Source organism: Dipodomys merriami, unplaced genomic scaffold (assembly GCF_024711535.1).
Source record: "Dipodomys merriami isolate MVZ:Mamm:240054 unplaced genomic scaffold, mDipMer1.0.p SCAF_47, whole genome shotgun sequence".
Taxonomy (NCBI): domain Eukaryota; kingdom Metazoa; phylum Chordata; class Mammalia; order Rodentia; family Heteromyidae; genus Dipodomys; species Dipodomys merriami.
This window is the reverse complement of record NW_027206035.1, coordinates 1,343,929-1,369,054: the sequence shown is the minus strand read 5'-3', so window position 1 is coordinate 1,369,054 and position 25,126 is coordinate 1,343,929. Positions and strand designations below refer to the sequence as shown.

At 38.2% G+C, this 25,126-nt stretch overlaps 1 long non-coding RNA gene across 1 annotated transcript in view; it reads left to right on the top strand.

Annotated features, from left to right (window-relative positions):
• The first annotated feature begins 753 nt into the window (after nt 1-753).
• Nucleotides 754-25,126, top strand: part of LOC138808702 (uncharacterized) — a 39,345-nt gene continuing 14,972 nt past the window's right edge. The window contains exons 1-2 of the long non-coding RNA XR_011366581.1: nt 754-796; nt 4,663-4,710. This is a non-coding gene — a long non-coding RNA (uncharacterized lncRNA). The remainder of the gene's footprint in view (nt 797-4,662; nt 4,711-25,126) is intronic.

The following is a 25,126-nucleotide window of genomic DNA, read 5'->3' as shown; positions in this document are numbered from 1 at the left end:
AGGACAGTTTTGAGGAAACAAGGGATTTATACAGAGAGAATCTCTGGAGCATGACTTGGCATGGAGGGAGTGGCCTTTTGAGAAGGTTCTCGGCTATTCTGTTAGCAAATGACAGGAAGATACCTGAAAAGGGCTCAGGTGGGGTCAGTTATTAATCATGCAACAGGTGGGGATTTTGAAACAAAACATGGCTCTCTTTCATCATTACCCTATCCCCATGAGTAAGGGGATGCTTCACTGTGTTGAGTTTTGCATCTGGGGAAACCGAGGCACAGAGAAGTCAGGTGATCTCCTTATCATTTTAACTTCACAGGAAACTCGTCCTGACTTCATTACCATCCTCCCAAGGACAATGGGTGCTATTCAATCCACTTCTTGTGGTAGGAAGTCCACTTCTTGTCAGTTGTGGGGCTTGAACCCTAGGCATGGGCGCTGTTCCTGAGCTCCTCAGCAAAAGGCTAGTGCTCTACCACTTGAGCCCACAGCACCACTTCTGGTTTTCTGGTGGTTCTTTGGAAATAAGAGTCTCAGAGACGTTCCGGCCGGGGCTGGCTATGAACCATGATCCTCATATATCAGCCTTCTGTGTAGTTAGGATTAGAGTTCTGAGCCACCGCCACCCGACTTAATTGTAATTCTGACTTTTCTCTCTCTTTTCACAAAAACTGGTTGAATGGGTTCTGGAGGAGGGGCCCAGCATTCCCATATGGCTGGAATCCAAGGTGACCCTCTCATTCTGGAGGTGGGCTCTGGGTCACGAGCTGTCTCGCTTAGCCTGTTGAAACAGCTCCCTGAGGTAAGACCCACTGGGCCCTGGCTAGACTGTGAAATTCATTGTCCATCCAGCCTTACTGGACTTATTATATTGTATTGCTTTCTGCATCATTTTCTAGCACCTGGACAAACTTATGATACATACTTACGGAATGAAAATGTAATGCCTTCTTAAGAAATTCTCTTAGGGCTTGGGAATGTGGCTTCATGGTATGGTGATTGCCTAGCATGAATGAAACCCTGGGTTCAATTCCTCTGTAACACATAAAAAACAAAAACACTGAAAGGAATGCTGTGCCTCAAGTGGTAGAGTGCTAGCCTTGAGAAAAAAAAAAGCTAAGGAATAATTCCCTACCACAGAGTTTAAGCCCCTGAACTGGCAAAAAAATAGTAATTGGAAAATAAAGAAACCATACTTGAAATATATAATTGCTCCTTTCATACTGACACCTGACAATAGCCCCTAATTCATGTATTTTACTTATGTTAGGATACTGTGTTGAAAAAAGGTTTGTTCATTAAGTCACAGCAATTAATGCCAGGAATGTGCTTAGATGTTAGGTGAAGATTAATTCTGGAAATTCAACGATTCCAGGATTTTGTGTCATCACTGCTAATCACAAAGTGAAAATAGTCTAAGTGTGATTTTGAAAACTTTCTGGTCAGTTTTGGCACCAAAAAGGCAGAAGTTAATTAATAGTTGTGACAGAAAATAAGGAATAACTCCAGATGGAAGGAAAAAATGATAGTAACTAAGTTTACCAGAAACTGGTCTAGAGAACCATTTTTGGTTACTGAAGATCTAGTTGTCAAGTAGGCTTTTCCTCATTGCCTTTAGCATTCTAAATCTCTTAGGCTAGTTCTTAATCTCTGCATGATAAATGTATCTCCTTCTATGCTGTTCTTTCATACCTTATCTCCTTTGTTTTCTAAAAATCTCATTCTTTCTACATTTCTCTATGAACATTTCCTGATACTAAATACACCTATACAGATGTCACAGGATGCTAATGTAAGGGTCCCATAGCTCATGAGTCATTAATGTAACAAAATGGAAAAGGAGGACATATTTACTGCTACCTCAATTTTTCTGAAAATCTACGATGTTATCATTTGGTTAAAAATTCCATTCTTTGTCTACACAGTGTCATTCAGTGCACATATATGCAAATATGAGCTGGGTGTTGGTGGTTTACACCTGTAATCCTAGCTACTCAGGAGGTTAAGACCAGAGGATTGTGGTTCAAAGCAAGCCTTGTCAGGAAAGTCCACGAGACCCTTATCTTCAATTAACCACCAGAAACCCGGAAGTGGTGCTGTAGCTAAAGTGGTAGTGTGCTCAACTTGAACTGAAGAGCTGAGGGACATTGCCCAGGATCAGAATTCAAGCCACACAACCAACAAAAAGTGAAATATGACTTTAAGTTTTCCCAAAAGGAACGACAAGATCAATAATCTTCCCAAGCAAAAAAATTAATTCCAAAATGATTCAGTGCACCTACTTTTGCTGAGTTATGTTATAGAATCTTTGCTGGACATATTCTCTAAAAACAAATCGTTTAGGGATACAGGTGGACCCATTGCAACAATGAGATGTATAAGTCATTATGTTGAAAAACGAACTTTACAACTTTGGTGGGGGGGGAGGATAGGGTGAGGGGAGAGGGGGTATGGGAATGGAAGGGAAGGGGAAACAAAGAAGAGGCAACAATGCTTGATAAGAAATGTGCTCGTTATCTTGCCTGTGTAATTGTAACTCCTGTGTACGGTATTCTCACAATAAAAAAAAGTCAAATACTAGCTTTCCAATAAACATCTAATATTTCTTCTTTGAAGAGACGTCTATACAGTTGATGTCACTTAGCATTACTCCTACGTGGAACACGAAGTATGAGGCCACTCCCTTTCTAAATCATGCTTGCTAATCACGCAACTTTGTAGACAGTAGAATGGAAGCATAATTCTGTTTCCAATGCAAATCAGATATAAGAGCATGGACTTAATTGGAAAAAAAGTCCATCCTGAGAGAGCAGGGATTATACTAGCCATCAACTGGTGGATAAGATCACATTTATTTTCTTTCCTTTACTTATATATTTTTTGTTGGTGGTGGTCTTGGCACTTGAACACAGGGCTGGGATCTGTCCCTCTGCTATTCAGCTCAAGCCTAATGCTCTATACTTGAGCCACAGTGCCACTTTTAATTTTCTTGTAGTTAATTGGAAAAAGAGTCTCTGGGACTTTCCTGTCCAGGCTGGCTTTTAACCCTATCCGAAGATCTCACCACCACCAAGCTTAGGATCACATTTCTAACAGTGTACACTCAGCATATGTAATGTGCATGTTCATCTATCTTTATATAAATTCTTTTTTTTTTAATTTAATTTTATTTTATTTGAGAACATACTGTACAGAGGGGCTACAATTACATGGGCAGGATAATGCATACATTTCTTACCAAGCATTGCAGCCTCCTCCTTTTTTTACGCTTCACCTCCCTTCCCCGCCTCCCACCTCCCCCCACCCAATTATACCTCCCTCCCCCCCCACACCGACATTGTAAAGCTGGTTTTGACATGACATTTTGTACTTCTCATTGTTGCAACAGGTCCACCTGAATCCTTAAACGACTTGTTTGTCCCCATCTCCTCCACATGTTATACTGACATCAAATATAGTGAAAGCGGGGGTTACACTGTGGGGGAGGGACATACAAAGCAACAAAGAAAGAATCTTATAAATGCGTTAGAAACACATGCATGAAAGAAACGAAAACATTAAAATACATATTTAAGGGTTCATTTTCCTAACATCACATTATCTGACCTTTTCCGCTTGACTCATACCTATACTAGATATTGCAAATAAGGGAAACCATGGGACCTATGCTTCTTTGGGCCTGGCTTACTTCACTTAAAATAATTTTTTCCAAACCTTTCCATTTGTTAAAAATCTATGTTACACCTTAGTCTTTACACTCACAAAATATTTGTAATTTAAAATTTGATACTACTGGAGCAATACAACCTAAGAATGTAAAGTAGTCTGGGAAGTTCAGTTTGCATCCAGCCTGGGCAGAACAGTCTTTGAGAAACTATATATAATTAACCAGCCAAAAGTTGGATTGGAAGAATGGCTCAACTATTGGAATACCAGTCATGAGCAAGGTTGCTGAATAAGATGTTGAGGCTTTGCATACATACATGCAATCATACACATATATACAGAGGCACTTATATGTGCACAAATACACATATGAAGCAACTCTCAGAATATGTGTAAAAGTTAGAAAACAATAGAAAATATGTCCTGAGTAAGACTAGAATCAATTGATAATTTTTAATGTTAGAAAATCCTCAAGTGAACTTTCTTCAAAAAAGTTTAAGAATACTACATAGATAGGGACCAGAGATAGTAAGAGAGTCAAGTATTCATTATTAAAGGGATCAGATCCATGGAGGAATGAATCAGAGACTCCTGCAGGTTCATCTGAAAATATTCATATCCTGTGTCAAATGTTAGAACATCTTTGAAGAGTACATGAACACTCTCAGCAGTGCAGTGGATAATATTACTGGAGAAGTTCAGAATTGCTAGTCTGTATCTAGATTAAATAAACCAAGAATCTATGGAGGGGCAATGTGATACAAGGCTAGAATTCTAGCACTGAGATTAAGATAGGAGATTAGATAGTGGAATTACACAGTGATACCTTCCCTGGACCAGGTAGTATACTTTTGTCTTAATAAAATAAACCAAACAAGAAAGGAATACAAAGTTGGACGTTTGGGCTAATTTTGTCATTATGTTTTGAGAAGTCAAGTTTCCTATTGAAGTGCAACTCATATATAATCCTCAGTTGTGTTTTAAATGCACTCTTCATTACAGAACCTTAGATGCAAAATGGATCATGATTCCCATCCAAAATTTGAAAAAGTAAGTAATCATCACTCTGTTTGATTCCAAGGAAAGGATGAAGGATTACAAAAACTTAAGCCTGGGGAAATAGCAAAGTTAATCTAATGAAGGACTATGTAGATCTTGCTAAATTGGAGTTTAGATTTAAAATAAATACTTCGGTTTTGTTTGTAATTTCATATTCTATAAGATACTTACAAAATTCTTTTTAAGTACAGTGTTTAATTGACAAATTTACAAATGTTTCTTGCATTCTATTTGCCTAGAATATTCTTTCATAAGAGTTATAATTAGAACTCAGCTAATAGATAATTACAACACTTCATGTATAAAATGATAATGTGAATAATGTAGAGAGAGTTGCCAACAAATGGATGATATTAATTTATAAATTTAGAAAAAGGGCAATTTTTTTTTGGTCCGGTAGTGGGGCCTGATCTCTGGGCCTGGGTGCTATCCCTCAGCTCTTCAGCTCAAGGCTAGCCCTCTACAACTTGAGCCACAGCACCACTTCCGGTATTTTTCTTTTTCCTTATGTGGTGCTGAGGAATTGAACCCAGGGCCTCAGGCATGCAAGGCAAGCGCTCTGCCACTGAGCCACCTTCCCAGCCCGAAAAAGGGCAATTTTTTGAGGCTTTGGTATAACATGGTATGAAGAGAATAATTGTGTGACATCTTCTTTCTTCTAACTGTATGTAACACAGGAAGAAATTTCCCTTAATTACTTCCTCTGTATACAGTGAGAAAAATGCTAGGTTTGGGATTTGTTTTTATTTTTGTTTTTGTTTTATTGGTTTGTCCTAGGGCTTGAACTCTGGGACTGGACACTCTCTCTGAGCCTGTTTATTCTCAAGGCGTGTGCCCTACTATTTCAACCTCAGCTCACTTGTGTCTGTCTTTTGCTGAGAAGTTTATTGGAGATAAGAATCTAGGAACCTTCCTGCCCGAGTGGACTTTTGTCAACATCTATTGCGTTGGGGTCCCTGGGTAAGGGTAACGAAATCACCAAGACATAAGGGATGCAGAGTGCAAACAGCAATTGCCACTGAATGCTGTGCTTTATTGTCAGTAGTATTTAAAGACAAGCAAGCATGATCTTTGCCAAGATTTGGTCAGAAGACATTCACACAAAAATTTCAACAGATACATTTTTACTTGACCTATGAGACAATGTCTTGGTATTTTATTATCTAACCTATTTTAGAGCAAGCTCAAACCACTTCTTCAATATCAGGAAAATGCTTGACCAGCTGATTATCTATGCTTAAGCAAGCAGAAGAGCTACTTCCTCAGCTCCCAGGAGTCTGTGACATGTGTTTTGAGACAGGGAGAGAGAAAATTTTCCCTCTCTAGCCCGGCATCCAAGAGGTTTCTTAATACTCAAACACAGCCCTCGGATAATCCTGAGGCCAGAGCCTGCATCATTCTGCCCCTTTAACATAGACCCTGAGTCTTCACAACTTTATTCTTTTTTCTTTTTTTTTTTTTTAAAGAAAAGCTTTCCACAGCGTTATCATAGACACTTGCATTGGTTTCATAAAAATCAAATATAACAGTACAAGTGCAAACAAAATAAAAACAATCATGATTCCCATACTACTAGTAGTATTTAAAATGCTATGTTGTATTTCTTTCGGATCCAACCCTTCCGATTGTTTAATAAATGCATCAGCAATATTAGAAGCATCATCATTTGTAAATTGTTTACCAAAAATATCATGTACATTAAATTATAACTGAGCAATCAATTGAGCAGCTGTAGAATTTCCAGATAAATACTACTGTATTACATTCTAATCATGTATAGATTTATTATATTTTACATTAGTAATGCAAAAGGTAGTAAAATTCCAATCACATTTTAATAATAACTGTTTTTCCACAACCAATAACATTTTTCCTAACCATCCCACTGTCTGTTTAAGAATATTAATCTGGGGCTGGGAAGGTGGCTCAGTGGTAGAGCGCTTGCCTTGCATGCTCGAGGCCCTGGGTTCGATTCCTCAGCACCACATAAGCAAAATGAAAAAAGCCGGAAGTGGCACTGTGGCTCAAGTGGTAGAGCGCTAGCCTTGAGCTGAAGAGCTGAGGGACAGTGCCCAGGCCCAGAGTTCAGGCCCCACGACCGGACCCAAAAAAAAAAAAAAAGAATATTAATCTGTGTTTATATTAGAGCATCAATTTCTACCTATGAGACCCACAATTCATGTGAATCCCAGTGCCATTCTTCCACAAAGTGCTTAGTTTGTAAGGAAGTGTATAGGGCAATTCCAGACACTGCAGCAACAGTGGTAATAGCAATTAAGTTTAAGATCACATATAATGGCTCCAATCATACGCTTTGTACGTTTTAGTAGTTTGGTAAAAAAATTCAATAACAACACTATCCAAAGGATTTTGGGACCATTCTCTTCCTAATTTAACAGGTAGCCAAATATGAGTTCTTTGTTGTAATATCATAGTACTATTACTGTCATTAAAATTAAGAGAGGAATTAATGCAAGAATACAGGCGACAAGCTACAGCAATAAGACAGGATGCAGAAAGAAAGGGGATCCAAATAGGGAAAGAAGTAAAAAAACTCTCCCTCTTTGCAGATGACATGATCTTGTATTTAAAGAATCCCATAGACTCCAGTCCCAAATGACACAAGCTGATTCAAAACTTTGGCAAAGTAGCAGGTTATAAAGTTAACCCCCCAAAATCAATGGCTTTTCTGTATGCCAACAATGAGAAAAGTGTGGCTGAAATTAGGAAAGCAACTCCATTTGTAATAGCCCCATAAAAAATAAAATACCTAGGAATTAACTTAACCAAAGAAGTGAAGGACCTCTATAATGAAAACTTTAAAATCTTGAAAAAGGAAATCAACACAGAACTTAAAAAATGGCAAAACCTCCCATGCTCCTGGATTGGAAAGATTAACATCGTGATAATGGCAATACTTCCCAAGGCTATCTACAAATTCAATGCAATAACTATCAAAATTCCACCCTCATTCTTCAAGGAAATAGAAGAGGCAATCCAAAAATTCATATGGAACAAAAAAAGACCCCGAATAGCAAAAACGCTCCTCAACGGAAAGAACACTGCTGGAGGAATATCAATACCAAATTTCAAACTCTACTATAAAGCCATAGTAATCAAAACAGCTTGGTATTGGCATAAGAACAGACCTCAGGACCAATGGAATAGAATTGGAATCCCAGAAATGAACCTACAGACCTATAGCCATCTAATCTTAGATAAGGGAGCTAAAACAATAGAATGGAAGAAAGACAGCCCTTCAGTAAATGGTGCTGGCAAAATTGGTTAACTACATGTAGAAAACTAAAGCTAGATCCTTATATATCACCCTGCACCAGAATCAACTCCAAATGGATCAAAGAACTTGAAGTCAAAGCAGACACTCTGAAAACATTACAGGACGGAATAGGAGAAACCCTAGGTCTCCCTGGCTCAGGCTGAAATTTTCTTAATAAAGACCTGGAAACACAACAAATCAAAGAAAGTTTGGACAAATGGAATTGCATAAAGTTGAGGAGCTTCTGCAGAGCAAATGACATAGCTAGCAAGATCAATAGAAAGCCCACGGATTGGGAGAAGATCTTTACTAGCCATAGAACGGACAAGGGTCTCATATCTAAAATATACTTGGAACTCAAAAAATTAAACCACCCAACAACAAATCCTCAAAGAAACAACTGCCCAATAAATAAGTGGGCAAAAGACTTAAAGAGAAACTTCTCTGAAGAAGAAAGAAGGATGGCCAATAGACACATGAAGAAATGTTCAACATCCTTAGCCATAAAAGAAATGCAAATCAAAACAACATTGAGATATCACCTCACTCCAGTTAGAACGGCAAAAAATCAAGAACTCTAACAACAACAGATGCTGGAGGGGATGTGGACAGAAAGGAACCTTACTTCATTGTTGGTGGGAATGTAAACTTGTTCAACCACTTTGGAAATCAGTATGGAGGTTCCTCAAAATACTTCACATAAAGCTCCCCTATGACCCAGCAATCCCACTTTTGGGCATTTACCCAAATGTTTACAAACAAGACCACACTAAAGCTACCAGCACAACTATGTTTGTTGCAGCATTATTTACCATAGCTAAGATATGGAACCAACCCAGATTCCCCTCAGTAGATGAATGGATCAAGAAAATGTGGTATATATACACAATGGAATTCTATGCCTCCATCAGAAAGAATGACATTGCCCCATTTGTTATGAAATGGATAAACTTGGAAAAAATTATATTAAGTGAAGTAAGCCAGGCCCAAAGAAACATAGGTCCGATGGTTTCCCTTATTTGCAATATCTAGTATATTTATGAGTCAAGCAGATAATGTGATGTCAGGAAAATGAACCCTTAGATATGTATTTTAATGTTTTTTTTCTTTCATGCATGTGTTTCTAATGCATTTAGAAGATTATCTCTTTGTTGCTTTGTATGTCCCTCCCCCACAGTATAACCCCTGCTTTCACTATATTTGATGTCAGTATAACTTGTGGAGGAGATGGGGAAAACCCAGTTTTTTAAGGATACAGGTTGACCTGTTGCAACAATGAGAAGTACAAGTTGTCATGTCCAAAATGAGCTTTACAACATCGGTGCGGGGGGGGGGGGGGGGGGAGAGGGGAAAGAGAAGGATTAGGATGGGGGGGAGGGGAGGCTGGGAAGTGATGTGAAGGGTAAACAAAGGAGGAGGCTGCAATGCTTGGTAAGAAATATATGCATTATCCTGCTCATGCAATTGTAACCCCTCTGTACAGTATGTTCACAAATAAAATAAAATAAAATTATAAAAAAAAGTATACAGGCGACAATTAAAACAAAAATAGTAGGAGAAAATGTAAAATTTCCCACTAAAATACATAAGGCAGAGGTACACAAGCAGTAACATCATAAGATTTGTACAAAGTAAAATTATAAGTGGATGCAGAGTTCGACGTCCCTGAAAACTATCCATTTGATAGCATCACGGGTTTCAGCACTGCTCTGACCTTCCAAATTGAGTCTGAAAACAGTGAGTACAGCCATGAAACCCAGCAGGCATCTGCAATGCCTCCATCTCCCTAGGCCATCAGTCAATCTCCAGTAAGTGATCCATTAATGGCTTCCAGCATCCTAGTAACATTTGATGAATCACATCTGGTACTATTCCATTCTGAACATGTGTTAATAAACTGTCCAAAAGGTCCCTAATTAATAAAATTATTGAACACTTTTCCAAATGTCCCTCTACACTCTTGCCACACAAAAGGCTGATATTATAAATCAATATAAGTAAAATCAGGACACATAGGTAAGGATAACTTGCCATCAAAGGTGACACTTTCCCAGCTACTATTTATGGACCAAGTAGTTAATCGCTTCAGCTGTGTTCTAGAATTGGAAGTGCATTTCCCAGGTAAAACCCAATGTTGCCAATTCATAACTAAACATGGAGGAGGCCCCAGACAAACAGGCAAGGGATGAGTATAGTAAGTAAAATTTAAAAAGCTACCATCATCCTTATTGCAAAATGTCAAATTATTCCAAGGAGAGATTAAACAGCAGGAACATTATAGATGGTTATATCCATGTCTCCCCAAACAACAGGTTCCAATAAAGGAGGGTTAGGAACAAAAGCCCGAATAACTTACATTAGCATTAGCATGGACAGGGTTTACAGCAAGCAGGGCACACATGGCCAGAACAAGTTCTCAGCCACGACAGGTTTACCAGTGCATTGTAACATCTTTTGTCCTTCTCCAGTCAACTTTTTTACCTGTCCCCAGGTGGGCAGTGGGGATTTCTTCTTCCTCAACTGGTGGGGGATTCCTTGCAGGATATGGGGCTGTCCTCACTGGGCCGCGTCTGTATCCATTGTGCAGGAAGACAGTATTGTTTGCCATCCTGTGTAGACACAAAACTCTATCCTCATCCCTTATGTAATGTTCCTAGTTGCCATTCTGCTTTCAATGTAATCTTAATCCATGTGGGAGCATTTAAATAAGGTTTTTGTGATATTTGTTCAAAATGGCGCTCAGCTCTAGGTAAAATATCTCCTTGTGGTAAGTTAAAAACGTTAAGAACAAAAAGAGCTTGATGTAAAATTATTTTAGGATTTTGCATGGAAACCCACAAAATATCCATACCTTCATCCAACCTTTTCCTCCTTTTTAATTTTTTGATTTGTTGTTTTAGTGTGCAATGAACTCGTTCAATAATGGATTGTCTTGGGAGTTATATTCTATTCCGGTAATATGTACCACATCATAAAGTTCACAAAATCTTTTAAATTTGATACTTTTATAGGCTGATCCAATATCAGTCTTTATTTGGCAGGCACTCCCATAATGGCAAAAACTTCCAATAAGTGTTCTATTACATGGTTAACAGTTTCTCCCGTAAGGGCAAAAGCCCAAATTTGGAATAAGTATCTATTGTAACATGTATAAAGGAAAAATGGCCAAAGGCTTGTACATGGATTATGTCCATTTGCCAGAGCTCCTTAGGTTGTAATCCTGAGGATTTACTCCAGCAGGTACAACTCTCAAATGCATTGGTCTGCAGATGGGGCACCTTTTTATAATTTGTTTACCTTGAGAATAAGGTATTTTATAATGCATATGTAAATGGCAAGCATTTGTATGTAAATGAGCATGATCTTGTTTAGCAGAAGCAAAACTAATTTATCAACATGATTATCGCCATATACAAGGTACCCAGGTAACGAAGAGTGAGCCCTAATGTGAGTTAGCACTTTGGCCTTAGGTTGTTGCAGTAATGCTTGTAATTGTTTAAATAATTGGTTTAGCTGGGGTTTAGATGAATAAGGAACAGCAGTGACTATATTAGTCACAACCCCTACAGCATAGGCAGAATCAGTAACAATATTAACATCTCCCACAAAATCTTGTAACACCTTAATAATAGCAAAAAGTTCATTTTGTTGAACTGATGCTAAAGTAGTTGTTTGAACCCAATATGTATTTGTTGTCCAATAAACACTTTTTGTTTTGGAGCCATCTGTAAAAACAGTAAGAGCAGTGGAAATAGGGACCTTGGTAATTATATTATTAAATACAAATTGTTGTTTAAGCAAGCAATTCCACAATCTACCTTTGGGAAAATGATAGGAAAATTTCCCAGTAAATTTTACTAATGTAATTTATAGCATTTCAGACATGTTTAACAAATATTTTACTTGGTCTTTTGGAAAAGGAAGGATAATTTCAAATAAATCATACCCTGATAGGGTGAATACCCATTGCCTGGCCTGTTGAATAATAATTGCCAACTGTTGTTCATAAGGCATATTTTTTGTAAATCTATGCAGTGTATAAATCCATTCTAATGGTATCTCATTTTGTCCTATAATTCCTTTTGGGTGTTTCCATGTATCTAAAATATATAAATTTATGAGTTGATTTAGCGTTACTGGATGTAAAACCATTTATTTTATTCTCTGTTCTACAAATTGTACTTCTCTTTCAGCTTCTTTAGTTAAAGTTCTTTTGCTATGTAAATCAGGCTCCCCTTGTAACAATGAAAACAAATTATGTAATTGATAAGTAGGAATTCTTTTTTTTTAATATTATTTTATTTTATTTGAGAACATACTGTACAGAGGGGCTACAATTACATGGGCAGGATAGATAAGTAGGAATTCTTAAGGCCAGTTCCATCCAATTAATATCTCATAGGAACTTTTGAAAATCATTTAACATATGTAATTGATCACGTCATAAAGATATTTTTTGAGGTGCGACTGTTTGTCTACAGACAACATATCCTAAATATTTTACCAACATGTCTTTTTGTATTTTTTCAGGTGCCATTATTAATCCAAATTCTTTAAATATAGATGGTATGCACTGTAACACCATTTCTAATTCTGTCATATTTGGTCCTGCAACTAAAATATCATTCATATAATGAAAAATATAAACGTGAGGCCATTTTTGTCTAACAGATTTTAAGGCCTTATCAACATATATCTTATCAACATATAACACATAGTTGGAAAATTCACCATTCCTTGGGGCAACACCTTCCATTGGAAGCACTGATAAGGGCCTTGATGATTTATTTGTGGTAAAGAAAAGGCAAGTCTGTTACAATTTTTTTTTTTTTTGTCGGTCGTGGGGCTTGAACTCTGGGCCTGGGCGCTGTCCCTCAGCTCTTCAGCTCAAGGCGAGCACTCTACCACTTGAGCTACAGCGCCACTTCTGTATTTCTGGTGGTTTATTGGAGATAGGAGTCTCACGGTCTCTCCTGCCCGGGCTGGCTTTGAACCGCGATCCTCAGATCTCAGCCTCCTGAGTAGCTAGGATTACAGGCATGAGCCACCAGCGCCCGGCCTGTTACAATTTTTTACATGTACAGGAATGGTAAAAAAGCAATCTTGTAAATCTATTACTATTATTGGCCAATTTTTAGGAAGCATTGCAGGCGATGGTAAACCAGGTTGTAAAGCCCCCATAGGGTACATGGATGCCTTTACTCCTCGTAAATCAGTCCGCAATCTCCATTTCCCTGACTTCTTTTTAATAACAAATATTGGAGAATTCCATGGTGACATAGAGGGCTCAATATGTCCGTTGGTTAACTGTTCTTCAACTAATTGATAAGCTGCTTCTAATTTTTCTTTCGATAAAGGCCATTACTCAATCCAAAGAGGTTCCTCAGATTTCCATAATATCATTATGGGCTCCATCTAAAAATGTTAAAATTGAATATGAGCTCCCCATTGTTCCAGTACATCTCTACCAATTATGTTAACTGGAACTTCCATAATATAAGGTTTAAGGACAGCTGTCTGTCTATCTTCTGAGGTTATAGTAACATACAACACTGCTTGTCCTATAAAATTTACAAGAGTATTGTTAACTCCTTTAATATTACAGGAGATTATTTTATATAATAAATGATTAGGCCATTCATGAGTGTTAATAATTGTAATATCTGAGCCAGTATCTATTAGTCCTGTCAATATCTTTTCCTGAATATTAATCTTAATCTTAGGTGCATTTTAGTAATATGAGTAGTCCAAACACATTTTTGTTGGTTAATACTTCCAAATCCCCCAATGTGGGGTTTAAATGACTTTCCAATAGATATCTATGGTAATAACAAAATTTGAGCAATTCGTTCTCCCTTTTTAAAGGAATTATCTGCAGAAGCTGACATTAAAATTTTTATTTCCCCAATATAGTCAGCATCAATAATTCCTAAATGTACTAAAACTCCTTTTGTATTAAGACTGCATCTACCGGTCAATAGGCCAAATGTTGCTTCAGGTAAAGGCCCATAAATTCTGGTAGGAATTTTTTGTGGCTTATCACCACCTTTCAAAATAAAATCTTTTAAGGCTGGTATGTCCACTGCGGTGCTGTGGGCTGTGGCAGGGACGAGGGAAAAGTTGGTTGGCTGCCCTCGGTTATTAATCCTGGACTCCGGGGCTAGCCCGATGGAGAGTTTCCCTGCATAGGGTAAGCATATTTTATAGGAATTCCTTTATTGTCTCTTTTTGCTCTACACTCCCTTTCTCAGTGCTTCCCCTTTTCACACTTAGGGCAAATTCCACGTCTTCTCTTGTTAACATCAGTAGCCTTTTTAAAATTTTTCTTTATATGTCCCATTTGACCACATCCAAAACACTTTAGATTAGAGGGCTTGTTTGCATAGCATGCCAGGTAGTGGCCATAGTTTCAGCAAACACCTGCATAGGCCTGGATTCAGATGTAAAGTCTTTGCAGGCCCTTAAATATGTATTCACATCCCCAGATTCTTTAATAGGCAATAGGGCTCATCTACAGTCCTCATTAGTATTCTCATAAGCCAACACGCGCAGCAGTTGTTGCCATGCAGCCTCTCCCACAACAGTACGTTCCAAGGTCAATTTCAATCGTGATAAAAATTCAACATAGGGTTTACTAGGTTTTTGAATTACTTTAGTCCAAGAGACATAATGCTCTCCTACCGGTGGAATCCTTTCCCATGCCTCAATACCTATGTCTCTTAACTGCTCATGGATTTCTTCAGGAGAGTTTACTTTTATATGAGCATCCGCATATTGTTCTGTTCGACCTAACATGGGAAAGGTGTGGATTACTGCTCTGTGCATTTTGTCTAGCCCTTTTTGTACATAACTCAGTAAACCACATTTGCCATTGTAGGTGTTTAGGTTTCTTAAGCAAGGCTCTACAAAGCATCTTCCAATCCATGGGAGCAAAATTATTGTAATGTCGGGCAAGCCCATTAAGCAATTCCTTAACATAATGAGACTGAGGACCATACAACTGCCTTCTTAAGTTTACCAATATCATAAACAGCAACACTTTCATATCTGGCTGGTTGAGCTATACCATTCATAGGGGGTGGTTGAATTACAGGATAAGAAAAAATAGGCATTTCATCATCAAACTCACTGTCTGAGCCCTCTGTTTTGGGAGGGAGTGATGCTTTAAATATTGCATCAGCCAGTTGAGGAGCCGAAGGCTGCTTTACTTTCACTTTCTCAGGTTCTCCATTCACTCTGCTAATTTCCAACTCCATATGTTGTAATCTTGATAAAATCAATTCCATTTGCTCAGACATTTTATTTATACTTTCAGTTTATTCTTTTTCAGCCTTTAGCTCTTGTTTTTTCTCTGTTAATTGCAATGCATCCTTATCTATTGCATCTTTAACCTCAGAGTCCAATTGTAAATCTACAAAAGAAGGGGGGAACTCTTTCTTTACATCTGCTATTAATCTTTCCTCATTCAAAGCTTTAAAAAGGGTATGTAAAATAGCCCAAATGGACAAAAATATAATAGCAATCTTTTCCCATTCTTGAACAGCTCTTTCTACATTATTCTTTACTCGGAGAACCAAGGATTCCATTCCCTAACTACATTAATACACATTTCTATGTCATAAGAAGACATATTTACAGCATAAGCAGCAAGTAAATGATTAAGCATATGTAAGTACAGAGTAGATTTAACTTGTCCCATCACCCTGTAATTAAAAGTACTTTCCTGAATATCCTTTCCTGAATTCAACAATGCAGGGTCCCTGTTTGGGCGCCAATTGTAACAAGCAAGCATGATCTTTGCCAAGATGTGGTCAGAAGACATTCAAACAAATATTTCAACAGATACATTTTTACTTGACTTTTGAGATAATGTCTTGGAATATTATTATATAAACTATTTTAGAGCAAGATCAAACCACTTCTCCAATCTCAGGAAAATGCTTAACCAGGTGTTCATCTATCCTTAAGCAAGCAGAAGAGCCATTTCCTCAGCTCCCAGGAGTCTGTGACATGTGTTTTGAGGTAGGGAGAGAGAACATTTTCCCTCTCTAGCCCGCAATGCCAAGAGCTTTCCTAATACTCAAACACAGTCCTCAGATAATCCTGAGGCCAGAGCCTGCATCATTCTGCCCCTTCAACATAGACGCTGAGTCCTCACAGTCTTTGAACTGCAATCTTCCAATCTTTGCATCCTGATTATCTATGATAGTTAAAAAAGTATAAATATAAATAATATTTGTAAGAATACCAGTGAAGGAAAAATGATACAACCCTGTTTATAGTGGTGTTCTTTTCAGAATATATTGGGCATCACATTAGCAGAGGTACAGTGTATTTTCACAATGGACATAAGCTATTTTTGATGTAAATTAAGGGAATTTTGAGGTGCACCCTACAAGTTGGAAACTGGTGCGCTAGGATCACTTTATGGCATAAATTTTGTGATTGATGGTCATAGAAATAATAGCTTAATCTGATAAACAACTGCTTAATCTTGAAGAATTAATTATAAGATGCTTCATAGTTTTATCCCATATCAGAATGTGGCTCTTTTTCTGTTCACATTTCAGTCTGTAACACCCCATTGGAAACTGCATCTACTGCAGAATTAAATAACATGCAAACAGGTTCAGAATTTGAAAATGAGTATTTATTAGTCATAAGAATTTTGAAGAACACATACATTCTGTCCTCTAAACAACTTATTTACTTTTAAAAGTTATGGGATTTCATAGAATTAAACTGTTTTCTGTTTTAGTATTACAAAGTACTATATTTATTTTATTTTCAAAATATTGTGAAAAAAAATTTTTTTTAATTGTATTTTATTTTATTTGAGAACATACTGTACAGGGGGGCTACAATTACATGGGCAGGATAATGCATACATTTCTTACCAAGCATTGCAGCCTCCTCCTTTGTTTACCCTTCACTTCCCTTCCCCTCCTCCCCCCTCCCCCCACCCAATTTTACCCCCCTCCCCCCACCCAATTATACCCCCCTCCCCCCCCCACACCGACATTGTAAAGCTGGTTTTGACATGACATTTTGTACTTCTCATTGTTGCAACAGGTCCACCTGAATCCTTAAACGACTTGTTTGTCCCCATCTCCTCCACATGTTATACTGACATCAAATATAGTGAAAGCGGGGGTTACACTGTGGGGGAGGGACATACAAAGCAACAAAGAAAGAATCTTATAAATGCGTTAGAAACACATTCATGAAAGAAACGAAAACATTAAAATACATATTTAAGGGTTCATTTTACTAACATCACATTATCTGACCTTTTCCGCTTGACTCATACCTATACTAGATATTGCAAATAAGGGAAACCATGGGACCTATGCTTCTTTGGGCTTGGCTTACTTCATTTAATATAATTTTTTCCAAACCTTTCCATTTCCTAACAAATGGGGAAATGTCATTCTTTCTGATGGAGGCATAGAATTCCATTGTGTATATATACCACATTTTCTTGATCCATTCATCTACTGAGGGGCATCTGGGTTGATTCCATATCTTAGCTATGGTAAATAATGCTGCAATAAACATAGTTGTGCTGGTAGCTTTAGTGTGGTCTTGTTTGTAAACATTTGGGTAAATGCCCAAAAGTGGGATTGCTGGATCATAGGGGAGATCTATGTGAAGTCTTCTGAGGAACCTCCATACTGCTTTCCAAAGTGATTGAACAAGTTTACATTCCCACCAACAATGAAGTAAGGTTCCTTTCTGTCCACATCCCCTCCAGCATCTGTTGTTGTTAGAGTTCTTGATTTTTGCTGTTCTAACTGGAGTGAGGTGATATCTCAATGTTGTTTTGATTTGCATTTCTTTTATGGCTAGGGATGTTGAACATTTCTTCATGTGTCTATTGGCCATCCTTGTTTCTTCTTCAGAGAAGCTTCTCTTTAAGTCTTTCGCCCACTTATTTATTGGGCAGTTGATTCTTTAAGGATTTGTTGTTGGGTGGTTTAATTTTTTGAGTTCCAAGTATATTTTAGATATGAGACCCTTGTCCGTTGTATGGCTAGTAAAGATCTTCTCCCAATCGGTGGGCTTTCTATTGATCTTGCCAGCTATGTCATTTGCCCTGCAGAAGCTCTGCAATCTTATGCAATCCCATTTGTCCAACCTTTCTTTGATTTGTTGTGCTTCCGGGTCTCTATTCAGAAAATTTCGACCTGAGCCAAGGAGACCTAGGGTTTCTCCTATTCCATCCTGTAATGTTTTCAGAGTGTCTGCTTTGAGTTCAAGGTCTTTGATCCATTTGGAGTTGATTCTGGTACAGTTTTCTACATGTAGTTAACCAATTTTGCCAGCACCATTTACTGAAGAGGCTGTCTTTCTTCCATTCTATTGTGTTAGCTTCCTTATCGAAGATTAGATGGCTATAGGTCTGTAGGTTCATTTCTGGGTTTTCAATTCTATTCCATTGGTCCTGAGGTCTGTTCTTATGCCAATACCAAGCTGTTTTGATTACTATGGCTTTATAGTAGAGTTTGAAATTTGGTATTGATATTCCTCCAGCAGTGTTCTTTCCGTTGAGGAGCGTTTTTGCTATTCGGGGTCTTTTATTGTTCCATACGAATTTTTGGATTGCCTCCTCTATTTCCTTGAAGAATGAGGGTGGAATTTTGATAGGTATCGCGTTGAATTTGTAGATAGCCTTGGGAAGTATTGCCATTTTCACGATGTTAATCTTGCCAATCCAGGAGCATGGGAGGTTTTGCCATTTTTTAAGTTCTGTGTTGATTTCCTTTTTCAAGATTTTAAAATTTTCATCATAGAGGTCCTTCACTTCTTTGGTTAAGTTAATTCCTAGGTATTTTATTTTTTGTGGGGCTATTACAAATGGAGTTGCTTTCCTAATTTCAGCCACACTTTTCTCATTGTTGGCATATAGAAAAGCCATTGATTTTTGGGGGTTAATTTTATAACCTGCTACTTTGCCAACCTTTTGAATCAGCTTGAGTAATTTGGGAATGGAGTCTATGGGATTCTTTAAATACAAGATCATGTCATCTGCAAAGAGGGAGAGTTTTATTTCTTCTTTCCCTATTTGGATCCCCTTTATGTCTGCATCTTGTCTTATTGCTGTAGCGAGGCATTCTAATACTAGATTGAAGAGAAGTGGAGAGAGTGGGCATCCTTGTCTTGTTCCTGAGTTAAGAGGAAATGGCTTTAGTTTTTAACCATTGAGTATAATGCTGGCTGTAGGTTTGTCATATACAGCCTTTATTGTATTGAGGAATGTTCCATGGATTCCTAATTTTTCCAGAACCTTCATCATAAAGGGGTGTTGGATCTTGTCAAATGCTTTTTCTGCATCTATTGAGATAACCATGTGGTTCTTATTCTTGCTCCTGTTGATGTGATGAATAATATTAATTGATTTGCATATATTGAACCAGCTTTGCATCCCTGAAATGAATCCTGTTTGATCATGGTGTATGATTTTTTGGATGAATTGTTGAAGTCGATTGGCCAAAATTTTGTTGAGAAGTTTTGCATCAATGTTCATCAAAGAAATGGGTCTATAGTTCTCTTTCTTTGATGAGTCCCTGCCTGGTTTTGGGATGAGGGTTATGATGGCTTCATAGAATGTGTTCGGTAGTGAGCTTTCTCTTTCAATTTCATTGAAGAGTTGGAGGAGTATTGGTGTGAGCTCTGCTTTGAAGGCCTTGTAAAATTCCGCTGTAAAACCATCTGGTCCTGGACTTTTCTTAGCTAGGAGGTCTCTTATTGCTGTTTCTATTTCAATGCTTGATATGGGCCTGTTAAGCTGGTTTAACTCATCTTGGTTTAGTTTTGGCATGTCAATATTTGCTAGGAAAAGGTCCATTTCTGTCAAGTTCTCAAACTTATTAGCATAAAGTTTTGAGAAGTATCCCCTAATAATGTTCTGAATCTTGGTTGTTTCTGTGGTGATGTTTCCATTCTCATCTCTGAGTTTATTAATTTGGGTGTGTTCTCTCCTTTTTCTGATAAGGTTTGCTAAGGGTCTGTCAATTTTGTTAAGTTTTTCGAAGAACCAACTCTTTGTTTTGTTGATTCTTTCTATAGTTTTTTTGGATTCTAATTCATTTAATTCTGATTTAATTTTGATTATTTCTTTCCGTCTACTGGATTGGGGTTTATCTTGCTGCTCTTTTTCAAGGAGGTTTAGATGTGTCATTAAATTGTTAGTTTCCGATCTCTCCAGTTTGTTGATGTAGGAGCTCAGAGCTATAAACTTTCCTCTGAGTACTGCCTTTGCTGTGTCCCAGAGGAGCTGGTAATTTGTGTGTTCATTTTTGTTGAATAGCATGAACATTTGAATTTCCTTTCTAATCTCTTCCATGACCCACTCATGATTCAGCAGTGTGTTGTTCAGCCTCCATGTGATACCGGACTTTCTTTGGTGGCTTTTGGTGTTGAGATCTAATTTTATTCCCTTGTGGTCAGAGAGAATGCAAGGTATAACTTCAATGTTTCTGAATTTAGACAAGTTTGCTTTGTGGCCTAAAATGTGGTCTATTTTAGAAAACGTTCCATGTGCTGCTGAGAAGAACGTGTATTCTGTTGCTGCTGGGTGAAATGTTCGGTAAATGTCTGTTAAGTCTAGTTGATCTATGCAGCTGTTTAGATCTGCAGTTTCTCTGTTGAGTTTTTGCCGAGTTGATCTATCTAGTGGGGAGAGTGGTGTGTTAAAATCCCCAACAATTAATGTCTTTGGATCTATATGGGATTTGAGGGAAAGTAGTGTTTCTTTGATAAATTTGGGTGCTCCATTGTTTGGCGAATAGATATTTAGAATTGTAATATCCTCCTGAAGGAGAGATCCTTTAATTAGTATGTAGCGACCTTCTTTATCTCTTCTCACGAATTTTAGTTTGAAGTCTATTTTATCTGATATTAGGATTGCAACTCCCGCCTGTTTATGAGGGCCGTTTGCTTGGTAGATTTTGTTCCAGCCTTTAACTTTGAAAATATGTTTGTTTTTACGGGCAAGATGTGACTCCTGCAGGCAGCAGATAGAAGGGTCTTGTTTTTTAATCCAATTAGACAGTCTATGTCGCTTAATTGGAGAGTTCAGTCCGTTAACGTTAAGAGATAGGACTGAGAGGTATTTGGGAGTTCCTGCCATGTTATCCACCTTCTTGGGGGCTGTGAAAACTGGGTTCTTCCTAAGGTTCTTGGATTCTCAGTTTGGGTGCAGTTTCTTGGCCTTTGTTGCGTTCTTGTTGGTTTTGTATGTGTAGGACATCTTTAAGAACCTTTGCAGGGCTGGTTTGGTGGACATGTATTGTTTCAATTTTTCTTTGCTATGGAAGGTTTTTATTTGGCCTTCAGTTATGTAGGAGAGTTTAGCTGGGTACAGTATTTTTGGTTGATAGTTGTTTGTTTTTAGGGCATGGCATACGTCATTCCAGGCTCTTCGTGCTTTGATTGTCTCTGCTGAGAAATCTGAGGTAATTCTAATTGGTTTCCCTTTATAGGTGATTAACCTTTTCTCCTTGACAGCTTTAAGGATCTTTTCCTTGGTGTGGGTTGATCCTGTGTGGATTATAATGTGACGGTGGGATGTCCTATTCTGGTCTGGTCTATTTGGGGTTCTAAAAGCTTCTTGTATCTGAATAGGCCTATCTTTTTGTATGTTTGGGAAGTTCTCTGCTAGGATCCTGTTAAACAAATTTCCTAGACCATTAACTTCTGTTTCTAGGTGCTCCTCTACACCCATTATCCTTAGATTGGGCCTTCTGATGGTGTCTTCCAGGTGTTGGATAGACCTATCATATTTCTTGGACTTGTCTTGGATGGTTGTATGTTCTTTCTCTGTAATATCTATGCTGTCTTCAATCCCTGAGATTCGATCTTCTGCATGGTCTAACCTGCTGTCGAGACTCTCTACTTTGTTTTTTATCTCTTTTCCTTCTAATTGGTCAGCTTTGATGGTTTCAAGTTCTTTGTTGAAGCTCTGTTTTAGGTCTTGTATGATTTTCTTTACTTCCTTAATTTGGTGTTCAGTGTTTGTTCTCAAATCACTTAGTTGATTGGTTATGGTTTCTTTGGACTCCCATTCCTTCTGTTGGGTTCCATTCAGCATTCCCTTTGTGGTCTCCCTGACTTCCTTCAGCTCTTTGTTAATGGATTCCATGAATGTCTTTAGTGATCTTTGTGTATTCTCTACCTGGTCTCTCAATTCCTGAATTACTCTTTGATTAGTTTCCTCCCTTCTGTGGGATTCCTGCAGTTCTCTTTGAGTGTTCTCTGCCTGCTCACGCCATTCCTCCCTTTCTCTTGGAGTATTCTCAAGTTGTTCACGCAAATCCTGTATCAGTTTTTGAGAAGCTTCCTCACGCTTATGATATTCCTGTATAAACTTCTGGGATGCCTCCTCTCTCTCCCTATCACGCTCATACAGATTCCTTTGTACATTGTCAAACTTCTCATTTATCATGTTTGCTATTAGGGTTTGTAGAGCTATTTGGGAACTCTCCTTTGGATTATTCTTTATCTGTTCTAATCCCTGATTATCAAGGTTGGGAATTGAGATACCCGAATTTGCCATTTTTCTTGTGTTTTTCCGGCTTACTCGGCCCATTTGAGATGAAGATTGCACCAGTTTTGTGCTAGAACACTATCTTAAGGCAACCATCAACCTAAGTTTGCGTTTGTACAGTCAATAGTCTACAGATACAATCTAGTTCAACAGATACATCTATTCAACATCAAACGACTATATGTTAAAGGACTTCGAAGCGCAGAAAAGAATTTGGAAAACCAGAAATTATTAGGATTAGGGAGAGATGTGGGTAAAAAATAGGAGTAGATTGGTGTGGGGAGGCACAGGGAGAGTTAACTATGTCCTAATCACAGTGCAGGAAATGAGTTGGGTAGGATGCAAGTAGAGAGAGAGAGAGAGAAAGAAGAGACGGAAAGGGGAATAAAGAGAGACCAGAAAAAGAATAGAAACGTAAAAATTAATGTTATTATAGAGGTTAAAAGACCGTCTATTTAGAGTGGAATGTGAATATGTTCAGAGAAGGGGAGGGACATAGAGGAGATGTGAAAAGCTTTAAGGATGGGAACGGGAGAAGAAAAGATCAGAAGTTCAGTAGAGCTAGATAAAAAACAAAAAGATAATTAAGAAAGAAAGAAAAAGAGAAAGAAGACAAGAAAAGAAAGGAAAACTCTTATTCACATATTCCTAAAATAAAAATTATAAGATGAGAAAAAAAAAAAAGGTTACTGGAAAACAATTATTTTTTCAGAAGAGGCAAAAATTAAAGATTAATAAAAGTTTTAGAAGGGAAAAAAAAATATATATATATATATATATATAAGGTAACAAAAAACAAAAAATAAGCAAAAAAAAAAGAAAAGAAGAAGAAGAAGAAGAAAAGAAAAAAAAAGAAAAAGAAAAAAAAGAAAAAAAGAAAAAAAGTCTTTTGATTTTTTTTTTTGGGGGGGGGAGGAGTGGGAAGAATCCTGTATCTCCCTTTTGTCTGCAACCAGTCTCTTGTTGGAGTCTCTGGTCAGCTTGATGTCCTGTGGCTTGATTGGTTTCTTAAGTCGGTTGGTTGGAAGAGGCAGAAAAATGCTCTGCTTTACCCAAGATTTTGAGATCCCCCTCCCAGGTTAGTTTTCTGGGAGGGTGGTCTGCTTTGAGAGTCACAAAAGAGGGGGATGTGGTGATGAGGCTAGGTTCTGTGTAGAGTTGAGGCCTTTCAATAAACAGTAGCTTTTCCCTGGGGCTATTTTGTGATAAAGCTCACAGTGCCCAGCCTGGAGCCATTCTCAGGCTTTCTGTTTTTCAATTGATTGTCGAGGCTGCTAGAGGGAGGGGCAGCCTCTGGCTCTGCTTACCCAGTGAAGTAAGGCACTCCGATGGCTGGCGCCTGAGCTGGGTGGCTTTTCCCTGGATGGAGCTGAGTCTGGCAGGTCACTTCGCCGTTAAGTTCTTGTGACCTGCTAAATGACTCATTTTATTCCAAGGCCTGAGCTGGAGCTAGCAGCTCCTCCGAACTTTGTCGGTATCCAAGATGGAGATCACCGGTGCTGTGGGGGGAGGGGTGGCCTTCCCTCCTCTGCTCCCTGAGGAGTGAGGATGTCGGGCTTGTACTCAGGCCGAGTCTTGGATCCTGGGTCGTCTCTGGTCTGCAAACAGCAGGATGAAGATGTTCGCTCCTTGTCGGTTCTTGTTGGTGTTGAGTAGAATCCGCTCGTTCGCTGCGTCTGGCTCCTTCATCCCCGACTCTCTGTGTCTCAGGTATGTCTCCACGGCGGTGGTCGCCGCCGCCGCGGCCCAGCCGCTGGAGCGGCAGCTGCTGCGTTTCCTTGGCTTCCCCTCTCTTGTCTAACTCTCTGTCCTGTGATGACACACTTGGTGTGATTCTCTGGCTTAGGACTGTTCACTGGAACTCTAAAACTCCTTTCTATGCGAGAGCTTGTTCAGATTCCAGCTTCTCCTCCGCCATCTTCCCGGAACTCCGTGAAAAAATTTTGTTGATGACCCTTTGATAAAGAAGAGGTAATTAATTCAAATTAGATGCCAATAAGACTGATTTTTTAAAAGTTACTACATAAAGAATAATATTTACTATACCAAAACAGTGAAATTTTATTTCATCAGCTTATTTTTTTTTATTTTAATGTGAAAATGATGTGCACTGTGGTTACAGCCATTGTAAGGTAGTGAGTACATAACTTTTCAAATTTGTTATCCCTTCACTCAATTTTCTAAGTTTTTCTTTCACCCTAATAACCCTCCCAAGTTGTAATGTACATTTGCAACTTATTGTCTTGTGAGAATTGCTATTGCATTGGTTTGCTGTTTGTCCTTTGACTCGCCATTGTTTTTGTTCCTGTTCCCTTCCTTATTAAGGTAAATGTATACACAATACACAGGGTACCAAAATCAAACACAGCAGGGGATAAACCATAGGGGAAAATCTCAAAGAAACTAGAAATCACATAGTACATAAAAAACCAACTGCAAATAAATATCTGTTTCCATATCTTGGAATTCATTTTGTTCAGCATCAGCTTATGTGGTCAAATATACGCAATACAAACCCACTGGAAAATAGTAGTTTCATGGACACTATATCATTAAAACAACATGTTAACTGTTTTTGATGG